At 40.8% G+C, this 24,234-nt stretch overlaps 1 protein-coding gene across 2 annotated transcripts in view; it reads left to right on the forward strand.

The window, feature by feature from the left end:
* PCSK6 (proprotein convertase subtilisin/kexin type 6) overlaps positions 1-24,234 on the forward strand; it is a 189,365-nt gene that overhangs the window by 136,666 nt on the left and 28,465 nt on the right. The gene's annotated exons all lie outside the window — the stretch shown is intronic.

A 24,234-nucleotide genomic window follows, 5' to 3' on the forward strand; every position in this document is an offset into this window, starting at 1 on the left:
AATGGAAGTGAGTGCAGATCCCGCTTCACAGCTGGGCTGCATGTGCAATTAGCTTTTCATTCATTCTTGCATTCAGCACAGTTTGATTGAACTTTTCTTAGCATCAGATATGGTAATGCCAGAATTGTGCCCCTCCAGAGAAAGACATATATAGTCCTTGCCTATGCAGGGTTGGGGGCAGTTTCCATGCAGAGAGCCCACAAGTCCACAGAAACAGGGAGCTGCCCGCAGTGAGGTTGGAGCAGGAATGTGTTAGACAGCTTTCCCTCGCTATGACAAAATACCTGAGACAAACAACTTAAAAGGCAAACATGTTTGTTTGGACTCATGGTTCCAGTGGTCCATGGTTTCAGTGGTCATGGTCAATGGCTCCATTGTTTCTGGGCCTGTGTTGATGCAGAACATCATGGAGGGGAGCATGTGGTGAAATAGAGCTGCTCACCTCATGGTGGCCAGGGAGCAGAAATAGACTGAGAGCAAGGGACTGGAGACAAAATATACCTTTCAAGGACATGCCCCCAATGACTTATTTTCACCGAGTAGGTCCCTCCTCCTAGTGATTCCGACACTTTCCAATAGTCCATTTTGCTATGAACCCATCAATGGATTAATGTATTCATGAGGCCAGAGCCCTCACCATCCTATCATCTTGCAAAGGTCCCACCTCTGAATACTGTTGCACTGGGGACCAGAACTTCAACACATGAGCTTTTGAGGGACATTTAAGATTCAAACCAGAACAAGGGGTAGGGGGGTCTCATTCTGCAGAAATATCTTTCAGAGAAGCTTGGCTGCATTTTTAAGAATTTCCATTCAGAATGCTGAAGATTTTCCATTTGGGTACTGAGTGCAGGGACATTCCATTCCCTGGGTTTAGACAAACCTGGACCAGGATCTTCTTACCTCCAATGTCCACAACTCTCTCTTAGGGCCTCTTCTCTTAGATGGGGCTGGCTGTGCAGAAGGTGATGACCCAGGCTTCCCCCACTCACCTCAGAGCCCTCATTTGTGGTCACACCTGGGCCACAAGGCATAGCCTGTGCACCTGCATGGTCAGGCCCACCTGGCTGCCTGGGTGTGCATCCCACTTGATACCCTTAGGCAAAGGAAGGGCCCTGCACCCCCTCATGACCTGGAGCTTCTATGGGCACTCTGATGCCTATGAAGCATGGGTCCTCCCCTACACAGCAGGAATTGGACTTGGCTTTGTACAGCATAAGGGGTGTCTTTCTTGGTGCTTTCATTTAGCACTCACATAACTACTGTGTGCCAGATCTGCTGGGTAGGCAGGAGAGTAAGCTCTGCTTTCTCATTCTTGGCCTTTGTGTCCCCTCCAGTGCTGAGGGTCAGGCTCAGTGCCCTTCAGGGCTTGCTCTACCATGGGTATGGTTGCTCTCTGTGCAGGGCTCCAACCTGACATAGTCCAGGCCTGCCTTTTTTTTTTTTTTAAGTTGTAGATGGACACAATACCTTTTATTTGATTTATTTATTTTTATGTGGTGCTGAGGATTGAACCCATGCCAGGCAAGTGCTCTACACTAAGCTACAACCCCACTCCACCCCACCCATGGCTTCCCAAGTGCCACTTCAGGAGCTTGGGTATCTCCCACCATTTCCCCCTGGGAGGGGAACTATGGGGCATCAGCATTCAAATGGAGGAAATAATCCAGCATGCCTCACAATCCTCTTTCTATAATCAACATCATGTATCTTACTTCATGACTCCAAAGGGTTTTAGTTTTAATACTTGGTATTCACACAGTAATAAATAGACTGTCTGAGACGATTGATGGCACGCTTTAAAATTCTTCGTCATTCTCTCGAATGCTGAAAATTCACTTTCTGATTAAAATTTCTTCTTTCTCATTTCTTTCCACTGTTTCCAAAAGAGTGACCCCACATGTGCTGTTTTTCTCAGCGTCACCAGCCTTATTTCTAGATGCCCACCAATCTAGGGAAGAAGTCAGATTTATCAAAAGAATGACAGGGGATTAGGATGATTGTTTGTGCTTGTGTTCTCCACTGGACACTGGTCCTAGTGGATCTCATTATTAAAAACCAGTGTAGAGGGGCTGGGGATGTGGCTCAAGCGGTATCGCGCTCGCCTCGAATGCGTGCGGCCCGGGTTCGATCCTCAGCACCACATACCAACAAAGATGTTGTGTCCGCCGAGAACTAAAAAAAATAAATAAATATTAAAAAAATTCTCTCTCTCTCCTCTCTCACTCTCTCTTAAAAAAAAAACAGTGTAGAATTGTGGGCTCCTAAATAGTAATAAATTATAATAAGGAGTTAAGGTTTCCAAAAATGTTCAAACGAAATATTGCTACCATGACTGGGATTTGCTCTAAAATATACCTGGGAGTATGGAGTGGAAGAGCAGGGAGGCGTGGCAAAGCACGATTGGCAAAATACGGATGGTTTGGGGGGCAAGGGATGTACATTGTGCTATTTCCCCTATTTTGTATATATTTGAAAATTTCCATGATGAAAAGTTGTTTTAAAAATATGAGGATTATCTCTTCCAAAAAGGTCGGAATGAAGAACTGTTAGAGAGATTTAGGTGGCCCAATTGAAAAACCATAAAGATTAGTTGTTTTATGTTTAGTTGCTAGGGAAAAAATGCTCAGTGCACCATGGAAAACTAGTTTCTTTCTTTATATTTTTTAATACTTTTTTTTTCCTTTAATCTCCAGTTAGCCAGTCTGACATATATCTATAAATATAGATATATTATCTGTGTGGGAGGCATATATGTGGACATGTATGTATGTATATCTGTGTATGCACATGTGTTTGTGGTATTTGTGTGTGTGTGTGTGTGTGTGTGTGCGCGCGCGCGCATGCGCGCACGTGCATGCATGTTCATGTATATAGGGGTGTACACATTTGCTTGCTTTTAAAGACCACCACAGCATACAAGTCAAGCCACCTGCTCATCATATTCATATCTTGCTTCTTTCCAGCAGTAGCCCTGGACAGGGCATTTCCATGCTCTGAGCCTTAGGCTCCTCCTCTGCACAGGTTGTTGAAATATTAAATGAATCAGTGCCTGCGAAGTGCTTAGCATCATGATTAATGTGACTCCTCCTTAATCTGCTTTTATCCTTGTTTTATGGAAGAGAAAACTGAGTTCAAGCTATATCCACAAGCCCAGCTGGACTCACTCTTGTGTAATCGAAGAGCCTAGACTCAGGGCCTGGCCTCTGGCCCAGGGCCACCTCCTCATAGACCAGCAGGGTGCATTCTCTCAGGTCCATCCTGTGGGCACAGGTAGCACTTGGTTGATTTATTCTTTGTAACCATGCAGCCAATGGTTTTCACACATCTGGCTTTAGGATATTTTTGGTTGGATTTTTCATTTCATATGTTGTCCTTAGAAGACAGAAGTTAAATGGAATATTGCTAACTAACAGATGCCTTGTCCCAGGAAGGATCTCTCCTAGGAGGCTGCCCACCCCCCATAAAAGATCCAGGAGATCCAAAGGACTTCTGAGAACTTTCTGTGGCCAACTGGGTATACTCTTTTATTTTTTTTCGCACTAGAACATTTGAAACACACACACACACATATATATATATATACACCCCCACTCGAGGCCCACTGATTGTTAAAGGGTTTTCCTAGGAACTGTGTTCCTGGGTGGGAGGACTCAGTATTGTCAAGATGTCTATTCTTCATAGTCTGCCATATTAGCCACAATCTCCTTCAAAATCCAATGAAAGTAAGGGAGAAAACATCACTGTATGTTTGCTTATAAAGCTTATCTGGAAGAGTGAGCATAGAGACTAGCTAGAGAAATTCTGACAAAAAATCAGCTCAGATATTTAAACATATCTTTAAAAACTATAATTAAAATGGTATGGAACTATTACTAGAATATACAAGGGAACAGTAGGACAGTCCATAAATAAGTCCCTATATACTAAGTACAGCCATCCCTCTGTGTCTGTGGGAGATTGGTTCCAGGACCCCCATAGGTATCAAAATCCTTAGATGTTCAAGGCTCTTGTATAAAAATGGTGCAATATTTGTGTGTAACCTACACACATCCTCCTATAAATCATCTCTGAATGAATCATCCTCCTGTATACTTTAAATCATCTCTGAATGAATCATATTAGGTACCATGTAATCATATTAGGTACCATTACATGGTACCTAATACAATGTAAATGCTATGGAAATAGGGGGAAATAAAAAGATTTTTAAAAATCTGTACATTGTTGTCAAATATTTTTGATCCACAGTTGGTTGAATTCATGGATTTAGAACCCACAGATACAGAGGGCTGTATAGCACTTCACATTGGTGGGGAAGGAATGAAGTGTTGAGTAAAAGCTATTGACAACTGGCTAACCATTTGGAAAGGAAATAATTATCATTATAAATGAAAACACATAAAATTAGAAACTTCTGTTTGAAAAAAATACAGTGTTAAAATTAGAAAAATATTCATGAACTATTTTAGATAAACTCAAATAATTCACAGATGGCTCTTTCACTTCTATCCCATGGATTGGCAAACTTTTGGAGGGAAATGGCCAGATAGTAAATATGTTATACTTTCTGGCCTCTGTGACAACTACTCAATGCTGCCATTGTATTGCAAAAGAAAATATGGAGCTGAATCGTGTGCTGTGTTCTAATATAACTTTACCCCCAAAACACAGTGGATCTGTGGTCATCATTTCTGCCCCTTGCCCTACCCTATTTACAAGTCACAGTTGAATTTAACATTGGTTCTTAGTAGTGAAGAGGCCTGTTTACTTGGGTATTATTTGAGGCATCCATCACATCCCCATTTTCCTATGCCTTGGGTCCATATTGTGTAGCATACAATTTACAAATAATCTAATATACACCATTCACATTGTAAGTTCCATGTAGCTATTCGATTCTCAGAGAATGAATTCACTGGTTTTTGCCATATCCTTGAATGCATAGCCAACTTCTAGTAGAAATTCTTAACAACTGTGCTTCTGACATAAATGCTGGTTAAAATTTTTGTCAGAGAGACAACAAAGACATGTAGGAACTTCATTTGTCAATGATGTAAGCAACTTCTTCTGCTATGCTGGATAATAGTTTCCAAATATGGGAAGAATATTTCCCGTTTTTATGCCACTCACAACTCACACTCATAATGGCTGCAAACAAAACGGGCTTTTAAGTTTAAACGCCATCATTGACATTTTCTCCATCACTTTCTTAAGTCTAGAAATAAATCAGGCCCTTATTTGTAGAAGTTGTCCATTTCACTGTGGGAATATTCCCACCATGGCTGATTTTAAGTGTTAAAAGATACACAGAGGTGTGTTAAAATTTTAAGGAGTTTATATGAGCAAATAGTGATTAAGGGACCAAGCAGCACCAAACCCCAGCTGTGAGATTCCTGTGATCAAGGGGAAACTCTCATAGGGTGAGGAAAGGAATTCTTTGATTAGTTAAAAGTTTAAAAAGGCACCTTATTTGGACCATCCTGGTAGGAAGTTCAAGACAATAAAACTAGTGCCCGTTGGCCACCCATGATTGGCTAAACTTAAGTTTCATTTTCTTTTAAATTAGCCACATTGAGGAAAGAAATCTGAACAGGTTTTGTTGTGCTCATGTAGGAACTTATGGGCTGTAGCCTCCAGTATCGGGCTCCCATTTAATATTTGAATACAAGTTACCAAGGTGATACCATCAGAAACAGAATTGAAGGATGCACAGCTGCCACCACTGAAGAGCATTTCCACTGAATACACAGAGTAGACAAAAGCGACCTCCAAAGCCTAAATAATGATGAAATATAATAAAACAATTAGGAAGTGATAACTTTGGGGTATTCGTCCCCACCCCACACCCCCCAATACTGGGGATAGAACCCAGGGCCTCACATGTGCTAAGCAAGTGCTCTACAAACTGAACTACGCCCCAGCCCTCTTTGTTCAACATGTGACTGAGGCTCAGACCTTACACAGAGCTCTGCTCCACACCCTCAGTTCATCTCTCTATGAAAATAGAACCAGCCCCTCCAAATAGAGCCTTGTCCATACCCAAGACCACACATTCCCGTCAGGGGCTCTTGTTTCATTGGTTTATTTCTTTTCATGGCCCTCTGAGGTCTAGTGGCCATTGATTTAACTGCTTATTTAATAAATTAAACTATTTTTCTGACTAAATCTTTTGCTAATCAGTAAACAGTCATCCTCTGAATTCTCAATATTTCCCCAATTCATTTTTTTTTCAAAGAGAGAAATTAAAACAATAGCGTAGGAAATTCTAGCCAGGCATGGTGTTATACACCTGCAATCCCAGCAATTCCAGAGGCTAAGGTGGAAGAATCACAAGTTTGAGGCCAGTCTCAGCAACTGAGCAAAGCCCTTTTGAGACCCTGTCTCAAAAGAAAAAAAAATTGGGGTTGAGGTTATGGTTCAGTGGTTAAGTGCCCCTGGGTTCAATCCTCAGTACCAAAAAAAAAAAAAATTATAAGAACCCAGGGAATAGTCCACCACTGAGCCATATCCCCAGCCTTTTAGCCCTTTTTATTTTTATTTTGAAACAAGATCTTGCTAAGTTAGTGAGAGTCTCAATTGCTCAGGCTCAGCTCAAACTTGAAGTCCTCCTGCCTCAGCCTTCTGAGTCACTGGAATTATAGGTATGTACCATTGTGCCTAACAGGTAGGTATTTTCTTTATGTCTAGTATCTCAACATCCCCAAGGTTGATGATCACAACAGAGCTTTATACTTTGTTTTAGCCTTAATATATAAAGAGTATTTATTTGCAAATCACTAATACTTAAAGATCTGTTGTGACAAACCATGCTATTAAGATAGACCTGACATGTTTATGTCTTTCCACAATGTCAGGATTTATTGAATAACAAATACACAAGCTGTATCACTTTAATCAGCTTTAATTCACTGAAAATATCCATAGGTGTTATGACTAAGGCAATCACAAGTTATTTTACTCCGTTTTAATTTTAATTACTAATATCTATAACAATCAAGTCACACATCTTGTTTCATACAATTATATATATGTAAGTTCCAGAAAGGCTAAGAAGGCCACAGGGTTTCAGGGTCATGCACAGACCCTTGAAACAAAGGCAAAGAGCAGGTACAAATGCAGAGTCACTGCAGGTGGTCACATAAGGGTTTTAGCCCACCAGTTCACATGGCAGAGTAGAGGGAGTGTCCTAAGGACAGGTGCTTTCACAGTGCCAGCTACAAGTGTCAATTCAAAAATGGTCCATTTTTCACAGGAGAAATAGCATTGAACTGAAGCCCAATACAGAGTTGGAGTTGCTGTGGCAATGGTCCTGGGCAAAGGTTCTGATAAGTGACCAGGTGACAGGGTCAGTGTGTTGCTATACCGCTATCGTCCGTGTCCTTCCTTTTGTGTCTTTCAGAAGAGAGTTGCATCATTCAGTGGTCTGATGTGTTTGATGAGCTCAGAGTCCAGTGTGGTTTCTCTGATATTGTGTTTGATATTCCCAGGCATCTGTGTGCTTCTGATTTAATTCATTAAGCTCACAGGGGGTTAGTGCTATTTTTTGTTAGTGCTATTACTGTATCAGTTTTAATTTATGATTGTGCTATGCATCTGAGTATTGTTCAGTAAGTTCTGTGTGTCCAATGTCTAGTGGTCATCTATTGTCCAGTTACCACATCACTCTGCCTTCTCACTTGAATTCAAAATGCAGTAGCTCATGTCAAACTACTATTCTCTACAAAATGGGGTAACTCACAGCAGGGCACGGCCTGCTCCCCGTAACACCTCACTAGAAGAACAGGCAAAGAGCCATTTATACAAAATAAAAATAACCAATCAATGAAAGATATTTAATCTTTGTAATAAATCAAAGAAAATATAAATTGAAACACAGGGAAGTAGGTATCACAATAGCAGACCAACAAACAGAAGTTCTAGGATTGCAAAACAAAATCCAGAATGTGAATGGCATTCTCCCCTTGGGGCCACAGTGTGGGCCCCAATACTGCTGTATCAATTTCAGACTGGGAGACCTTGTGGCTAGGAATAACTCAATCATGAGCACGTTATGAGCCCCTGATAGGAGGCAGGTGTCTAGTGCCACCTGAACTAGGTTGTCACAGATGCTCAGGTCCTTTTTCTTACCTCTTCCCACCCTTGCTCTAGTGTAGGTTTTACCATAGATTTTAGGAATGGGTTCATGGGCCCTGTGGGGAATTCCAGCCCAAGGGCCACTAGTAGAGACCTGTCCATGTGCCTTTGAGGAAAATTAAATTGGCTGTGACTTCAGGAAAAAAACAGGAATTTGAAAACAATAGAATCCAGGATTTGTGAAGGCAAACTGGCTTGCCCTGGGTTAACTGGCCAACCATAGACTCTCAGAATTCAGCAGGTACTTCTCTGTGCTTCCTTTTTTCTCCTTAAGCAACATTTTTTTTTCTTTGCAAGCAAAGCAAACAAAAATTTGCTTATCAACAGCTTTGTTTCCAGACTGCTCTGAGGAGATAATAAACCAGGATTTTGCACTGGCTTCCCACTGGCTTTTGTGTTGCACTTGGGCACATTCCCCAGGGTCAACGCTATTAAAGCAGTTCCCACACATTTTGGCTTTCTTTGGAGCTCAGCCCGGTACACCTGACTCCTCCTGTTCGCTTCCCTGGAACTCTGTCTTTGGTTCTCTCCTTCCCATGAACTTGAAAGTCGAAGCTGGGCAAGATCAAAGAGGTCCACTCAGAATGGTAACGCTTTTGTCAAAACTTGCAAAGTAAGCTGTGGAGAGAGAGGCCGAGATAAGTTAGGAAGACTAAACCTAAACCAGGGTCCAGTTGACCTGACCAAAAGGAGAAGTGGGCAGTGGGAAGGTGAGCAGGCTGCTGGGTACACTGAAGTCGCTGCTAGGGGTTTGGGGTTTGGAATGGTGATATGGGTGAGCCCAGAACAGAGCCCCTGGCAGGTGTAGCCTAGTCATGAAATTTCTCAGTCCCAGTTTCTGCACATATATGGTGGGAATGATGGTATATATGTCCCTGAGTCTGCTTGAAATTCAAATATAGGAAAGCTTTATATAACAAATCCTCTCTGAAGAATTTCAGAGGTTTTAGGATTATAACCTTTGTCCATAGTGCATGTGATGTCAACACCAATAAATATTTCTTGATGTTAAAGTCCTCCAGAATCAACTACATGTACCAATAATTTTACCGAGTTTTGCAACCGTGTCTCCTGCTGTTGTGTATGAAGTTGCTGCACTCACTTGAATAGAAGACTACAGAAAACCTAGGAAAAGAGGTTCTTTTCAAACATTGCTCATGATCATTTATTATTTATACCTTGAAGCAGGCACATTGATGATGTTTTACTCCCTAAATACCTCACTAGACTCCTGATGTGTCTCCACAGATTAGCCCAGCCCTGCCCACTCCCTACCTGGGCCTCACCTCTGGTCCCATGGGGAGGTCTGGCCCTCACTTCCTCTTCTGGGCTCTTCCACAGATACAGACTGGGCTGTGACACGGCTGCCCTTGTTCCTGCCCAGGTAGGAGCTGCAGTGGCTCCAGGGGTCAGCCCAGCAGGACTGACAAGGCTCCGGCTTTGTCTCTTCACTTCCAGGTGAGGCGTGACACCTGGCCTCCTCAGTATCTAACTGCCCAAAAGGTTTGCCCAAAGACAGGGAGGAGAGAAAGCTCATTCCAGCAGACAGTGTAAGGCACAGTGTCCCATGAGGTCAGTTTCCCTGCCCAGGCCACCTGCTCTCTGCTTGGTTCAGCTTGAAACCCGCCACCTCACCTTTGTCCCCTTCTCCCCCTCAGTCTCATCGCCTTGATGGCACCTCCCAATACAGCCTCAGCTTCACTTCAGACCCTCATCTTCTAGGGAACCTGGGCTAAAACACAGGTTCAGGTGGCAGATTGGACAAGAGCCTTGATCATCTCTGGGAAATATTGCACAGGAATAGATATCAAAAGCATCATGGGTAGAACTGGCCCAATGTGACTCCGCCATGGCCTTTGGAAGCCCCAACAGGTCTCTCAATTCTCTCCCCTGACAGCACAGCACTGAGAACATGGTTCATAAGTCGTTGTTGAATGATTGGATGAGCAGACGTGCATGTAAGCATGAGCCTTATTTAAATCAAAAGCTCATGTAATTTTAATCAACTCTATTTTTGGCTGTGCATCCTGAGTGAAATGTTTAATAATCAGTTAAAGCGGGAAGGAATTAGCCTTTCCTAGTGTGACGGATTTTCCGTTTTTTCATCATAAAGTGTTCCACGATTCCTCAGTTTCCATTGGTGGTGGTTCTTTCATACACGTCTCTCTGCCCACAAGCGTAACTGTTCTCATTTTACTGCAAGCTTTGTTGACCTCTGCTTTATTGACTTCTGTTTTGAGCTAAACTTCATTTCCAAGATAAGAGTTAGAATTTGGCAATCCATGTTCAATGATGACTCAATCTATCTTGTGCTCAATGCTAAAAGGGAAGACAAATTTGAAGCACAAACCTTCTGTGCCAGCTTTAAAGTTTTTCACTAAATTCTTATTTCTGGAAAGTGTGATTATAGAGTGTCACTCCTGCTTCCTTGGATACAGCACTGAAGAACTTGGTCCCCTTTTCAAACAGTCGCCATGTGCATGGCTGTCAGAAAGTTCCATTTTTAGCTCTATTTGCATTAATATTGTAGTTGATCACATTTCCTCTCTTTTACTCTTTGTTTTTTGTTTTGTTTTGTTTTTGTTTTTTGCATTAGGGATCAAATCCAGGGGCATTTAGCCACTGAGCTACACCTCCAGCCCTTTTTTATTTTTTATTTTGAAACAGGGCTTCACTAAGTTGCTAAGGCTAGCCTCCAACTTGCAATCCTACTGCCTTAGCCTCTTAATTCACTGGGTTACCACCTGGCCCCTTCTTCTCTTTCAAGGGATCATTGCAGAATCTTCCCCTCAAACTCTCCTAGTTCAAGAATAAGACAGGTCAACTCTCCATATTTAGGTAGAAACTCAGCTGCTTCTGTGCATATGTGAGGGTCATAATATCAGTTCTGTTTCTCCTGATAGAAAATGTAACAAAAAGATGAGATTGATCTTTCCTCATATTTATTCCTACAAATAAAATACTTAATGTTGATGAGAATAAAAAAAAATAGGCACAGGGAAGAGGAAAAGCTCTCCTGCAATGCCTTTCTTAGTGTCATCTGTCAGAATTTAGGGACAAAAGTGTGCTTCAGGATTCCTGCTGCCCATCTTGGTCATCATTCCAACAACCAGATCTACCCCAGAAAACGTGAATGCATTTAATTTTTTGAACATAAGTAATATAACTTATTTTGAGAAACACGTCAGATTCAAAAATATCTCTGTATTTCCATTCAGGCTTTTTTCCCTCACCCTAACATTTTACAAAGCTCTGGCCATGTTGCACATGGAACTTGGTTATTTCTTTGGTTGCTTGGATATCAAACAATTTTAATGTCATTATAGATTCTTTTTCAAAAATAATCTTAAATTTCCCTTCAATAATATTGAAAATTTCTTTTCTCTTTTTTCTTTCTTTCTTTTTTTTTTTTTAATTCCCAGTTTGCTTATGCTTTGATTTTCTTATTATTCTGTTTGGAATTTTTTTTAAGTAAAAGGTAATTTAAACATTTTTTTCTAAATTTCAACAAATTACCCCAAACAAAAAATTATAATGTTAAAAGATATTGTGAACAATTCAAAAGATCAAACTTGAAACTTGCCTACCACCAAAAAGAATTTTGAATAATAGTAGAAACGTTGATAACCAAAGAGCCAAAGAAGTACCTGGAATAATGGGGCCAGCTCTTACTTTGGGGATTTTGCGAGTGTGTGGGGCCCACCTCAGGTGCAGAGTCTCTTAGCAGACTTTTAATGACACTGGGACTTCAAAGGCACCCAAGAAAGAGAAAGAAACAGAAAAGGCAGAACTGAAACACAGAAAATAGGCTGTTAGAAGGCCAACAATCGGGGTGATGAGTGTATGGGGGTATCAGTGGTGGTGTGTTTGCCTGGCATGCAGAAGGCCCTGGGTTCAGTCCCCAGCACTGAAACACCCAAACAACAACAGCAGTCGTTTCAACAAAGAAAAAGTAGAGTGATCGCTCCGCTTGAAACACAAAGATTGTCTTATTATTTTAAATGCATTTGCTGTTGTGCCAGACATATTCCATTTACCTGGCAGATGCGTTCTCCACTCCGGGGAGCTGGCCTTGCCCCTTATTTGTGGTTGAGTTTAGCAAAGGGGGACCTTCCAGCAGGAAAGTGGATGGAGGATGGAGCTGTAATTTATAAGTTAGTTATTCTCCCAGTGCTCCAGCGGCCAGCATCCCTCAAGGCTCCTGCCATTCCCGCTTATTTGGGAAACACTAGCCCCAGGGACCACATCATCCTTTGTAGCTTCCTTTGGCTTAGCTCACACCTTGTAAATAATCCATTTATTGAAAGATCCTTGGATTATTCTACTTCAATTATGCTGTCTGCTTCCTGCTGGAACTATTATAACTATATGTAAGAAAACTATCTAAAACATGAGAAAAGAGAAAAATGAAAAATTAAGCGAACAGGAAAAGATATATGAACCAAATAATAACTGTGAGAAAGCTGGATAGTTATAGTAACATCAGACAAATAGAAATGTTATGGTTGAAAAGAGCCATGTGTGTAGCTCCATGTATCAATATATAGAGGATCCCTGCATATTGATAAAAGGTTTGGTTCAATTCTGTAAGTTCCACTTCTAATCTTATATGTAATTCATAACAGAGCCTTAAAATATATAAAGCAAAACTTTGTTAAAAGTACAAAGAAAGGATAAACACACACAACAAGGTTATATAGTGTGCCTCAAATATATTTGGTAGATAAAATAGCAAAGATCCATAAGAATAGAAAATTTGAACATCACATTTTTGCTTGAATAGCTTGTGTGGCTGGGCGCAGTTGTGCACACCTTAATCCCAGTGACTTGGAGGCCGAGGCAGGAGGATCATGAGTTCAAAGCCAGCCTCAGCAAATTAACAAGGCCCTAAGCAACCCTGTCTCTAAATAAAATACAAAAAAGGGCTGGGGATGCCTCACGCCCCAGGATTCAATCCCTGATCCCCCCCACAAAAAAAAAAAAGAAAGAAAGAAAAAGAAAAGTAAAAGAAAGAAAATGGAATGTGAGAGTGTATCTGGGCATAAGTGGCACATGATTGTAATCCTACCTACTCAGGAGGCTGAGGCAGGAGAATCACAAGTTCAAGACCAGCCTGAGCAACTTAGCAGAACCCTGTCTCAAAACAAAATAAAATTTTAAAAGGACTGGGGATGTTGCTCTGAATGTTCATGGGTTTAATCTCCAGTACTGGATAAAAAAAAAAAAAAAGCCAATGTGTTCTTGGGTTTGATTTCCATTAGGTCCATTAAATCTAAATTGTCCATTGTGATATTCTAAAATCAGGTGAGACAGTTACCTTTCTGATTTTGATTTCTAATTTAAGTATAATGCTAAATATCCAACTTAAGATGATAGAAAAAGACCAACCACATAAATTCAAAGAACACAGAAAGATTTCTAAAATAGCAAAAATTAATGAAATAGAAAATAAACGTAAGTACACAAAATCAACAATGCCACAATTGGTTCTTTGGAGAAATTGATAAGACTCAATAAGAAGTCCAATTAAGGAAAAACTAAGAATACTATATAATTTCAGGAATGAAATGAGGAGAACATGATTATAGATCTCATAAGCTTTAAAATTATTAAGAGGATATTGTAGGCTCGGGATGTGGTTCAAGCGGTAGCGCGCTCGCCTGGCATGCGTGCGGCCCAGGTTCGATCCTCAGCACCACATACCAACAAAGATGTTGTGTCCGCCGAAAACTAAAAAATAAATATTAAAAAAAAGAGGATATTGTAAACAATTTTGTGACCAAAAAATGACCTCTTAAGTGAAATGAACAAATTTCAAGAAAAAAAATACAACAGCAAAATTGAAACAAGTTGAAATAAAAATTAAAATTAAAAATGAGGGCTGGGGATGTGGCTCAAGCGGTAGCGTGCTCGCCTCACATGCGTGCGGCCCGGGTTCGATCCTCAGCACCACATACCAACAAAGATGTTGTGTCCGCCAAGAACTAAAAAAAAATAAATATTAAAAATTCTCTCTTTCTCTCTCTCTCTCTCCTCTCTCACTCTCTCTTTAAAAAAATTAATTAATTAATTAATAGATTTTTTTAAAAAATTAAAATTAAAAATGAAATTGATTCTATAATTTAAAAGAAAACTCACGGCCAGATAGATTCACTGGCATGTCTACTAAACATTGAAATGGAAGAAGTGATGTCAATATTCCATAAACTATTTTAGATGGTAAGAAAAGAGGGAAAGAGCCCCCAAATACTTTGACAAAGCCAATATATCCTTGATATCAAATCCCAAGAGCATATAACAAGAATGGAAATTTTTCTGCCAACTCAAGAACACAAATCCGAAAGTTCAAAGTCCAGTATCATCAAAACTAAATCCAACACTGTTTAAAAAGTAAGATTCTCTATTTCTGTTTTCCTGCCCTACTTTTGTTTAATCAGGTACTTTTCAGTATTCCATCTTATTTCCTCTGTTAGCTTTTCAGCCTTCCTTTGAGTGGTTGCTCTCTGGATTACAATATGCAACCCTTAAATTTTTGCAGTTTCCTTAAAATTAAGATTAAAGGGCCAGGTGCGATGGCACACACCTGTAATCCCAGTGACTCAGGAGGCTGAAGCAGAAGGATCACAAGCTTGAGGTCAGTCGCAGCAACTTAATGAAACCCTGTCTCAAAATTTTAAAAGAGGGCTGTGGCTGTGGCTCAGTGGTAGAGCACCCCCTGGGTTCAATCCTCCCGTGGGACTGGACAGTTTCACACTTCACAGACGATAGAACCTGGTGGCCCTGTGATTCCATCCCCCACTCCCTCATTTGTGCTCTGGTATCTATTCTACCTCTGGGTACATTATAAACTTCCTATTACACGGATGTTGTTGAAGCAATCTTTTAAATAAATGAAGAAATAAAAAAGCTACTCTTCAATGTTTACCTATACATTTGCCATTCTCAATACTCTCTCTTATTCCCTGTAGATCCAGATTATCATCTGGTCATTTTGCCTCAGTTTAAAGAATTTCTCATCATGCCGGTTTGTTGGTAATGAATTTGCTCAGCTTTGATTTATTTTAAAACATCTTTGTTTCAAGCCTTATTTGAATGGTATTTTCACTGGATGTAAATTTGGAGCTTAGTAGTATTTTTTTTTTATTTTAGCACTTTAAAGATATTACGTTTTCATCTGACCTACATTGCTTTCAATGGATAATGTTTACGTTTACCATGCAAATGTTATTTACCTCAGAGCCAACTGGTATACTATAACATTTCCTTTCTCATATAAGCTAGCAAGTTGGCTGTATACAAAATGAATAAACAAACAAAAAGCACATTTTCATATTCCAGGAACACACAGAACTTCCAATTAGCTTTTTAGTGCCTCCCTACTAAATGTGAAAGAATGTCCAAGAATCACCAGACATTGGAGGAAATTACTCAGCATTAAAGTAGACAAACTCTCACAGAGAATAAACTTGGAGGGAAAGGAGCAATTCAGACAGCAAAAGGAAACTTCCAACAACTCTGTCATCCTCTGGGAAGAGAAAATACTTTGTAGAAACAGGAACAGGCTGCAGCATTTTTTAAATGAACATCAGGAGAACCAAAAAAAAAATGCGTTAAAATGTTTAAATAGGAGGCAAAAATTAAAAGTTCAAGCCAGGCCTGGTGGCATCCACCTGTAGTCCCAGCTTGAGGGGAGGCTGAGGCAGGAAGATCACTTGAGCCCAGGTGTTAGAGACCAGCCTGGGTAACACAGTGAGGCCTCATCTCAAACAATAATAATAATAATTCAGTAGATAAGTTATAAAATAAACTTGATAACCCCCCCAGAAAATGAATCAAAATTAGAAGAAGATGCTAAATATTGACCCAGTAAGAAATTATGTATTGGAGGAAGAATGGGGGAGATGTATGTGTGGAATGGCTTAAGAGAACTGGATTCTCTGCTTGCTGGCTAAGAAGTCATCAAATGATGTCTCAAATTGAGAGACTGGGACATAGCATATGAATTTTTTTTTTCCCGTGGTGCTGAGGATTGAACCCAGGGCCTTGTGCATGCTAGGCAAGCACTCTACCAACAGAGCTATATCCCCAGCCCTCACATGAACATTTTTAATGGGGTGGTAAATGCTAGAAAAACTGGATTAAAATGTAAAAGAGGCTGTATGTGGTGGGGATAGCAGGATTCCAAGAGGTAGAAAGGACTGAAGCAAAGAACTGGGTTACATCCTCTGCTATAAACCTTGGACCATTGTTTGACTTTTCAAACTATTAACATATTACTTTGAAAAAAAACAGAAAAATATTTAAAAATGGTATTCCTGTGTTCCCTAACCTTGTAGATGCTATTAGGAAAAGTGCTATGCTGTGCATTTTTTTTACTAAATGTATATAGTAGTTCCCCACTTTTCCACAGTTTTGATTTCTATGGTTTTAGTTACCTGTGGCCTGGAAAAATTAAAAGAAAAATTCCAGAAATAAACAATTTAACTTTACATTGCATGCTGTTTCTGTAGGATAATGAAATCTCATGTTGTCCTACTCATCCAGCTCAGAATATGAATTATCTCTTTCCCCAGTGTATCCACTACCTGCCCATTAGTCACATATTAGCTATTTAGGTTACCAGATCGAGTATCTTGCTATCACAGTGCTTGTGTTCAAGTAACTTTTATTTTACTTAATAATGGCCCTAAAGTGTAAGAATAATAATGCTAGCAATTTGTATTTGCCAAAGAGAAACCAGTAAGTGCTTTATTTTTTTTAAAGTATAAAGGTGAAAGTTCTCAACTTAATAAGGAAAAAAAGAAAAAGTGTATGCTGAGGTTGCTGTGATCCACAGTAAGAACAAATTTTGTATCTGTGATATTATGAAAAGGATAAATAAGTTCATACTAGTTTTGCAGTCAGACCTCAAACTGCAGAAGCTATAGCCGCAGTGAGGGAGAAGTGATTAGTTAAGATGGAAAAGGCATTGAATGTATGTTGTGCGTGTACAGGAAAATCATAGTATTTAGAGGTTCAGTGCTATGTGTGGTTTCAGGCATCTGCTGGAGATCTTGGAACATACCCCCACAGATAAGAGGAAACCACTGTCTTTGTTTCTGTACCTTACCCAAATAAAAACAGGGGCTTAACATTCTGGGATCCCTTTTCTGGCATTTGAAATACCATCTATCTGGGGTTTTATGGCTACAGGAACACAGGGAAGACACTTCCGTGTCTCCTTTCTTCTGTCTCTAAGGATGTGTGTGGGGCGGAGGGTGGGGTACACACTCTTCCTTATCCTCCTTTCCAAGTCATTTCCTAGATTCCCTTTATCCTTATCCATAATGTGGACTTAAAGTGCACTTTTAATTATGGGTTAAGTTTATTGAGTAAATGCTGGCATTTCTCTGTGTGTTTGTATAATATACACACGGTACTTTTAATAACAGCTTTATTGAGATATAACTCACATACCATAAAATTCACCCTTTTAAAGTGTTCTTATATGTACTTTATAAATAGATGGAGGGGAAACCTTCTTCATTTCTTATGCCCAAAATTCTACTTTAAACTTTGTGGCTTGAATATAGCCCTCAGGTGACTGGTTCCCTGCACTCAGAAGGAAAATCCTTCCACCAGAGTGTTAGACAGGAACATATTTACTTGATTTTTCTAGGCCTTTCTTCATTTACTGCTTCAAATAAAGTCTTTGTGCATGATATAGGGTGCAGGTGGAGAACTGATAAATTCTTTATTGTTAATAACTTCTCCTACGGCCAGGAAAACGTAGGAATTCAAAGTATTAGCTCATAGTCTTCAATCCAGACAGACCTTTCCCCCACCCCTACCCTCTTTGTCTCCAGTTGTAACTTCCCCTCTCAAGGACCTTTAATTCTTAATTCAAAATGCTAGGCAGAGAAAAGCTTGATTACTGCTGGCTCTTTCCTATTGGCAAACTCAACCTTAGACTTTCCTTAATTCTGGTTCTTTCTTGAATAATAGGAATAATCCTGTTTGTTCATTAGGAATTTAATTCATTGAGGGGACATGCTGCAGTGAAGATAGTGAATGACGATAAAGCCCTTTATTGGCAGCCTCAGATGTCATTAGCTGCGGATTATCCTCTGCCTCTCGCAATTACAGTCGCCTGGGCTTCACTGTTGACATGTGGGGGCCAAGTGCTGCAGTGCTGGCCCCCGGGGTTTAAGCAGGTGGATTTGCAGTTCTTTCTTCTACAGTCTCAGGAATCTCATGGCCAAAAAAAAAAAAAGTGAAAGAATTTGGATTTGGACATCTTTTAAGAACCCCTCCTACAAAGTAAAGAATTCACGATACTAGTCGAGTTTTTGTCACAGTAAACTTGACCAGGCTTGCCGCACATCTTGAACGGCAATACATTCTTCTTGAATGTTTTGTCCAAAGCAAGGCCAACATTGTGCAATCCTCCTGCCTCTGGGTGGCATTTCTGTTAATCATGGACTCTGGTGGGGCCTGGGGTGGCCCTGGATGTGGTCTGCCTTCTCCTCTTCCTTGTATATGACTAAAAAGAAGAAATTAATAATAATAATAATAAAAACTTCTTTATCCACAAGTCTCATCTTCTCAGCTAGAGTCTAGCCTCGGGAGTGACCAAGGGTGGAGGGAGCTGGCCTGGGGAACCTCATTCTGGTGCCTGTGCACAGGATGCTGGAGGTGAGGGACAGTGTTGATTTTTTTATGAGGACAGGGACCCCCTGAAGACCAGAGCTTCAGATCAGCTCCTTCCTGTGCACCTCCGCTTTGATCTGCTCTGCTAAGTCGTTGGTGACTGACCCTGCTGACTCAGTCAAGCTAGGGCTGAGGCTGGGGCTGGGGTTGACCGTGTGGAGATGTGATTCTTGTAAAGGAACCGATTCCCCTAGATGGCCTGTGCGCTTTCCCTTGTCTGCTTTGGAATCAAGGGTCCAGTGATGACAAATGCTGTGGTGTAGCCATTTGGCATTAAATGTTAAGAGCCCAACGGTATCTTATTCTCTGACCCCGTTGTTCTACTATCCTGAGGAAGTAGCTCAAACTGTAGCAAATGATATTTCTGGCAAGTATATATATTTTATTAAAAGAAGAAGGAAAGTGGAACAAATGTTCTGGTATGATCCATGATAAGAGATTGGTTAATGAAATGGTTACATTCTTAGAAATCCTGTCTCAAAAAAGGGGGTGTGAGGAGACTGGGTTAAAATCCCCAGTACCAGAGAGAGAGAGAGAGAGAGAGAGAGAAAGAAAGAAAGAAACAGTGACATTTATATGGCAAAATGTTTTCCTTTCTCCCAAAATTAATATTTTAAAATATTAATTCATTCATTTAGAAAACATTGAGCACCAGTAGGTGCCAGAAATTTGCCACATACTGAAGCTAATGCACCAGCTAAAAAAGACATTTTGCCCCAAAACAATGAGCAAGTAAATAAGTAGGACAACTTCTAAACCTAATGAATGTGATGCAATGCTGAGGGGAGAAAATGCACTCGCAGAGAAAACAGCCCAGAAGAAAGTGCGCCGCAGGAGCTATCGATGATTTGTACTTTCTTCTTTATTTGTTTCAATATTTAATAATTTGTCTCCTTTTATAACTAGAGGAAAAATAACTTCAAGTCATACTTCAAACTCATGCCGTACATTTTATGCCACACACTCAATGCCATAAATGTGGAATGATTCTTTTTATGTCCTAGGAAAGCAACGGAAAATAGTAACTCCCTTGGTAGAGAAAGCAAAAAAAAGAGTGTACAAGTATGAGAAAGAGAGAGAGAGAGAGAGAGAGAGAGAGAGAGAGAGAGAGAGAAATTGTCATTATCTAAACCACAACCTGAGGTCATGTTTTCCAGATCCTGCTTGTTAGGAAAGGTGGGGTTTCCAGGTAGGTGAAGGCATTGCCTTGAGCCCCCGCCTTCAGGGAACCAGCTCTTTTTCAGCACTTGGGAGTCAATTCTGCAGCTTGTTAGCACACTACTTGGCCCTCATGGGCTCTGATAAATATCTCTTTTTTTTTTTTTTGGAGGGGGGTAGTATTAGGGATTGAACCCCAGAGCACTTAACCACTGAGCCATATCCCCAGCCCTCCCTTTTTATTTTTCATTCTGAGACAGGGTCTTGCTAAGTTGCTTAGGTCTTCTCTAAGTTGCTAAGGCTGGCTTTGAATTGCAGTCTTCCTGCCTCAGCTTCCTGAGCCACTGAGATTACAGGTGTGTTCCACCACGCCCAGCTCTGATAAATATCTTGCATGTAAAGGGAACAAAAATAAAAGCCAGATGTGAGCAAAACACTTTCTCATGCCCCTTGGACTTGCCATGAGCATGGCTACAATGTACTTTTAGGCATCTTTTGAAAACTCATCATTTGTTCCCAGCAAATAATTTTGGTAAATTGAGCTTCAAATTTTATCAAATCAGGAAGGGGTCTAGCTCTTAATTATATGAGAAGATGCTCAACTTCTCACGTAAGAGAAATGTGAAGTTAACGTCTCTGAGTTATTGGGTTGGCAATCCCAGCCATGGTCCCCAGTGTGGAAGAGCATGCCCCTTTTAATGCCTGGTCTTGCTTCTATGAATGTGACCTGAATATCCTCTTACAAACGTACAAAATGATCTGGTCTTCAGATTTTATTTAACAAACACACAGGAGGCAGCACTTGGATGCCAGTCACTGTTCCATATGCTTTGTTATCATTAATTGTTTAATGTCCCAGACAACTCTATAAGGAAGAATTATTACTACCCCTACTCTTTAGAGGTAGATGCTGAAGAACAGAGATGAAGTCACTTGCCCAAGGTCACCCAGCAAATAGAGGGCAGAAACAGCATTCAGATACTGTTGTTCCAGAGCCCTTGATCTCTCTCCCTCATTGAATCCTTCTTTGCATGACCAAGTTTGCAGCACAGGTTACAAGGTGACAGCACTGTCTATAATTGCAAAAGTCTGGAAACAACCTAAATGCCCCTCAATAGGGATTTATTTAGGTAAGCAATACTACATGTCCCTGGTACAGCAAGGGAATGATTCCCATGGTTAATGGGAAAAGCAAGGTTCAGAAAGTGCTATGATATGTGTTAATAAAAGGACAGGGCAGGATATATGTTCACATTTCTATTGAGTTAGAAAAAAAATACCTCTGGAAGGATGCACAGGGAGTAGGTCACCGTGGTCACCCATGGGGTGGGGATGGGAGAGAGAATTCCACTGTATTCCCTTTTATACTTTTGGATTTGGAACTATCTTTGGGTATTACTTATTAAGAAACATAAAAGCTTTGACAACTACTGCTTTTTAATGTTTTTTTAACTATGCAACAGCTTTGTCGACAGATTTTTTTTCATTGCAGTTTAATTTTTTTTAAGTTTATATATGTGAACAGGTGAAACAGTACATGCTTATGGCTTTAAAAAACTATCAGTCCGGTCTGGGGTTGTGGCTCAGTGGTAGAGCACTCACCTAGCATGCATGAGGCACTGGGTTTGATCCTCTGGACCACATTAAAATAAAATATTAAAAATAAATATTAAAAACAAACAATCAGTCCCTAAGGGAATATACTAAAAGCAAAGTGTCTTTTCCGTTTCTGAGCCCCAGCCTCGTTTCCAGCTCCCTCCCCAAAGGTGGCCCTGCTGCTGGTGCTGGGATTCTTTCTTCTCCCTCTCTCCCTCCATATGGGGAACACCATGCATCCTGAGTGTGGAGCAGACCCTTCTGTTTGTTTTACCAAAACTAGATCTAAAAATAAGAACCTAATCTCAGTGAGTAGGCCTTTGTTGGGTGTATTTGAAAATACCCTTCAGGGCTGAAATAAATTTCAACTCCAATTATAGCCCACAGAGCCCGTGGCCTCTGTCCCTGTGTCGTTACACTCCCCGCTTAATCACCGTTCATCACTCAGTGGTTAAAAAGCCCAGATTCCTCTGTGGTTTTGAAATCCAGCTTTAATTTGATCCTGAGGATTTGAGGACGGATGAAGATTCATCTCCATGACTGTTTTCTGCTCCTGCAACTGCATAAGGCACCTCCTATGTTACCATTATCAAATGTGCGATATGGGTTAGGAAGCATATTAGAGAAATGGGCCACCGTGCATGTAAAAGAACTACGCCTACTGGAAGATCGTGTACTAAGAAATGATCTGCTTGGGAATGTTTTTTCAAGTCGAAGGACCTTGCCTACATCCTCTGATGCTGGCCAGGCCAGGAGAGGTTCAGGCAGTATAGGCTCTGATTCAGGGCAGTGTCTTAGTCTGCTTTCTGTTGCTATAACAAAATACCTAAGACTGAGTAATTTATAATGAACAGAGGTTTATTTATTAAGCTCTTGGTTCTAGAGGCTGGGAAGTCCAAGAGCATGTGCTGATATCTGGAAAGGGCCACCTTGCTGCATCATAACATGTCAAAGGACATCACATAATGAAACAGAGCAAGCATGCTGGCTCAAGTTTCTCTTCTTTTTCTTTATCTTTTTTATTTTATTTTTTATTTTTATGTATTTCTTTTTAATTATATTTAACAATAGAGTCTATTTTATACAAACATGGAATATATCTTCTTCTTCCTATAAATATCATCATGGGGTCCCATCCTCATGAGATAAGCTAATCTCAATTACCTCCCAGAGGCCCCACCTCCAAGTTACTGTTAACATGAATTTGGGGCTTAAGTTTCCAACACTTAAATTTGGGGGTGCTATTTAAATAATAACTGGCAGTTGAGGGGCTGGAAGCTTTGGAATATGGTACCTTAGTCACCTAGGGCAACAGTTAAAACAAAGCAGTGCTTCTAATGTGCCACACAGTATAACCAGATCAAAGTCTACTGAGCTTGGACTGGTGAGCTATAGGACCAGTTCTGGCTGTCGCTTCAGCCCACCTACCTAGGACTATATGGTTTGCGCCCACAGGCCTGTGGTATGTTGATGAGCCAGAGTCCTCTGATTTGGATTTAAAGAATCTAAGAGATTCCCAGAATTGGAGCAAAAGATAAAGTTGATTGTGGCAGAGCTGCCCACGTTGCAAAAACTGTCTGTAGGCAGTTCTCTGCCTGCCATTTGGAGGCAGAGATGGGAGTCTTTGAGATGAGCAGAGTGAGTGACAGTAAAAACACAATACATATCAAAGAATCATCATGATACATTTTCTTGCCTAAAGCATTCTGATTGGCAAGAAACCTCATGACCGAAAAGGAAATGAAAGCTAGAGATTTTCCCAGCTGACACGGATAAGCAGCTGGCAAAAGCATTGTTCATAGCTGGTCACAGTGAGGATTCATCAAGGTCATTCGTGGTGGGTGTGAGAGCATCTTGTTTGGAGCTAATTCAGTTATAAATAAACTCTGAGAGCCCAGGCAGCAGAGTTCTATTGGCATGAGCAGTGTGTCTTTGGGCAGATCACTCTGGCCCCTCATATAAGAATGATGGTAAGGACCTTCTTAACATAGATGCCCTGCCCGAATGCAGGGGACACTATCACAAGAAAAGGAGGCCTAAACCAGCCACATGTGGCTGACCCTGCCCACAAGTACATGTCACACATCTGTCATGTGTTTTATGACATCAGCAGTTCACCTGGAAATCACAGGCCAGATTTCCCACTTCTCTTTATAGCTGAGCCAACCTCATCACATGAGCTGCCATTTCCACATGGAGGCTATAAGCAGAGCAATGTCTGCACCACTCCCATCACAGACTGGCTGCCTTCGCATCAGCTCCTGTCCTCCCCAGGCCTGTCTACCGAGAATTCCCCGGCAGAGCCTGGCATATGTATCATTCATCCTCCTCTTTGCAAGCATGTTCCCCCTACACTCAACCTCTGTAGACTTTTGAGTTTGTACCAGCAATACTATCCCTAATACTGCCCTGGGCTGGCTGTGGAGGAAAGCACAAGATCAAGTCTTCTGTGCTCTAGAGTTGAAGATCCAAGTTGCAGGGCCCCTCAATACAATCTAGTGATCACAATTGGAGGTTATGAGACAAAGCTCCCAGCCAGCCTGACACCCAGGTTACCACTGAACATCTCAAGGGGGACAAGTTGCTATTGCCATTTGTGGGGGAGGCAGCATCAAGAGAATCTGCTGTGAGACCAGAGGAGCCAAAGACACTCTC

The sequence above is a fragment of the Spermophilus citellus genome (assembly GCF_964194105.1).
Source record: "Spermophilus citellus genome assembly, chromosome: 4".
NCBI lineage: Eukaryota > Metazoa > Chordata > Mammalia > Rodentia > Sciuridae > Spermophilus > Spermophilus citellus.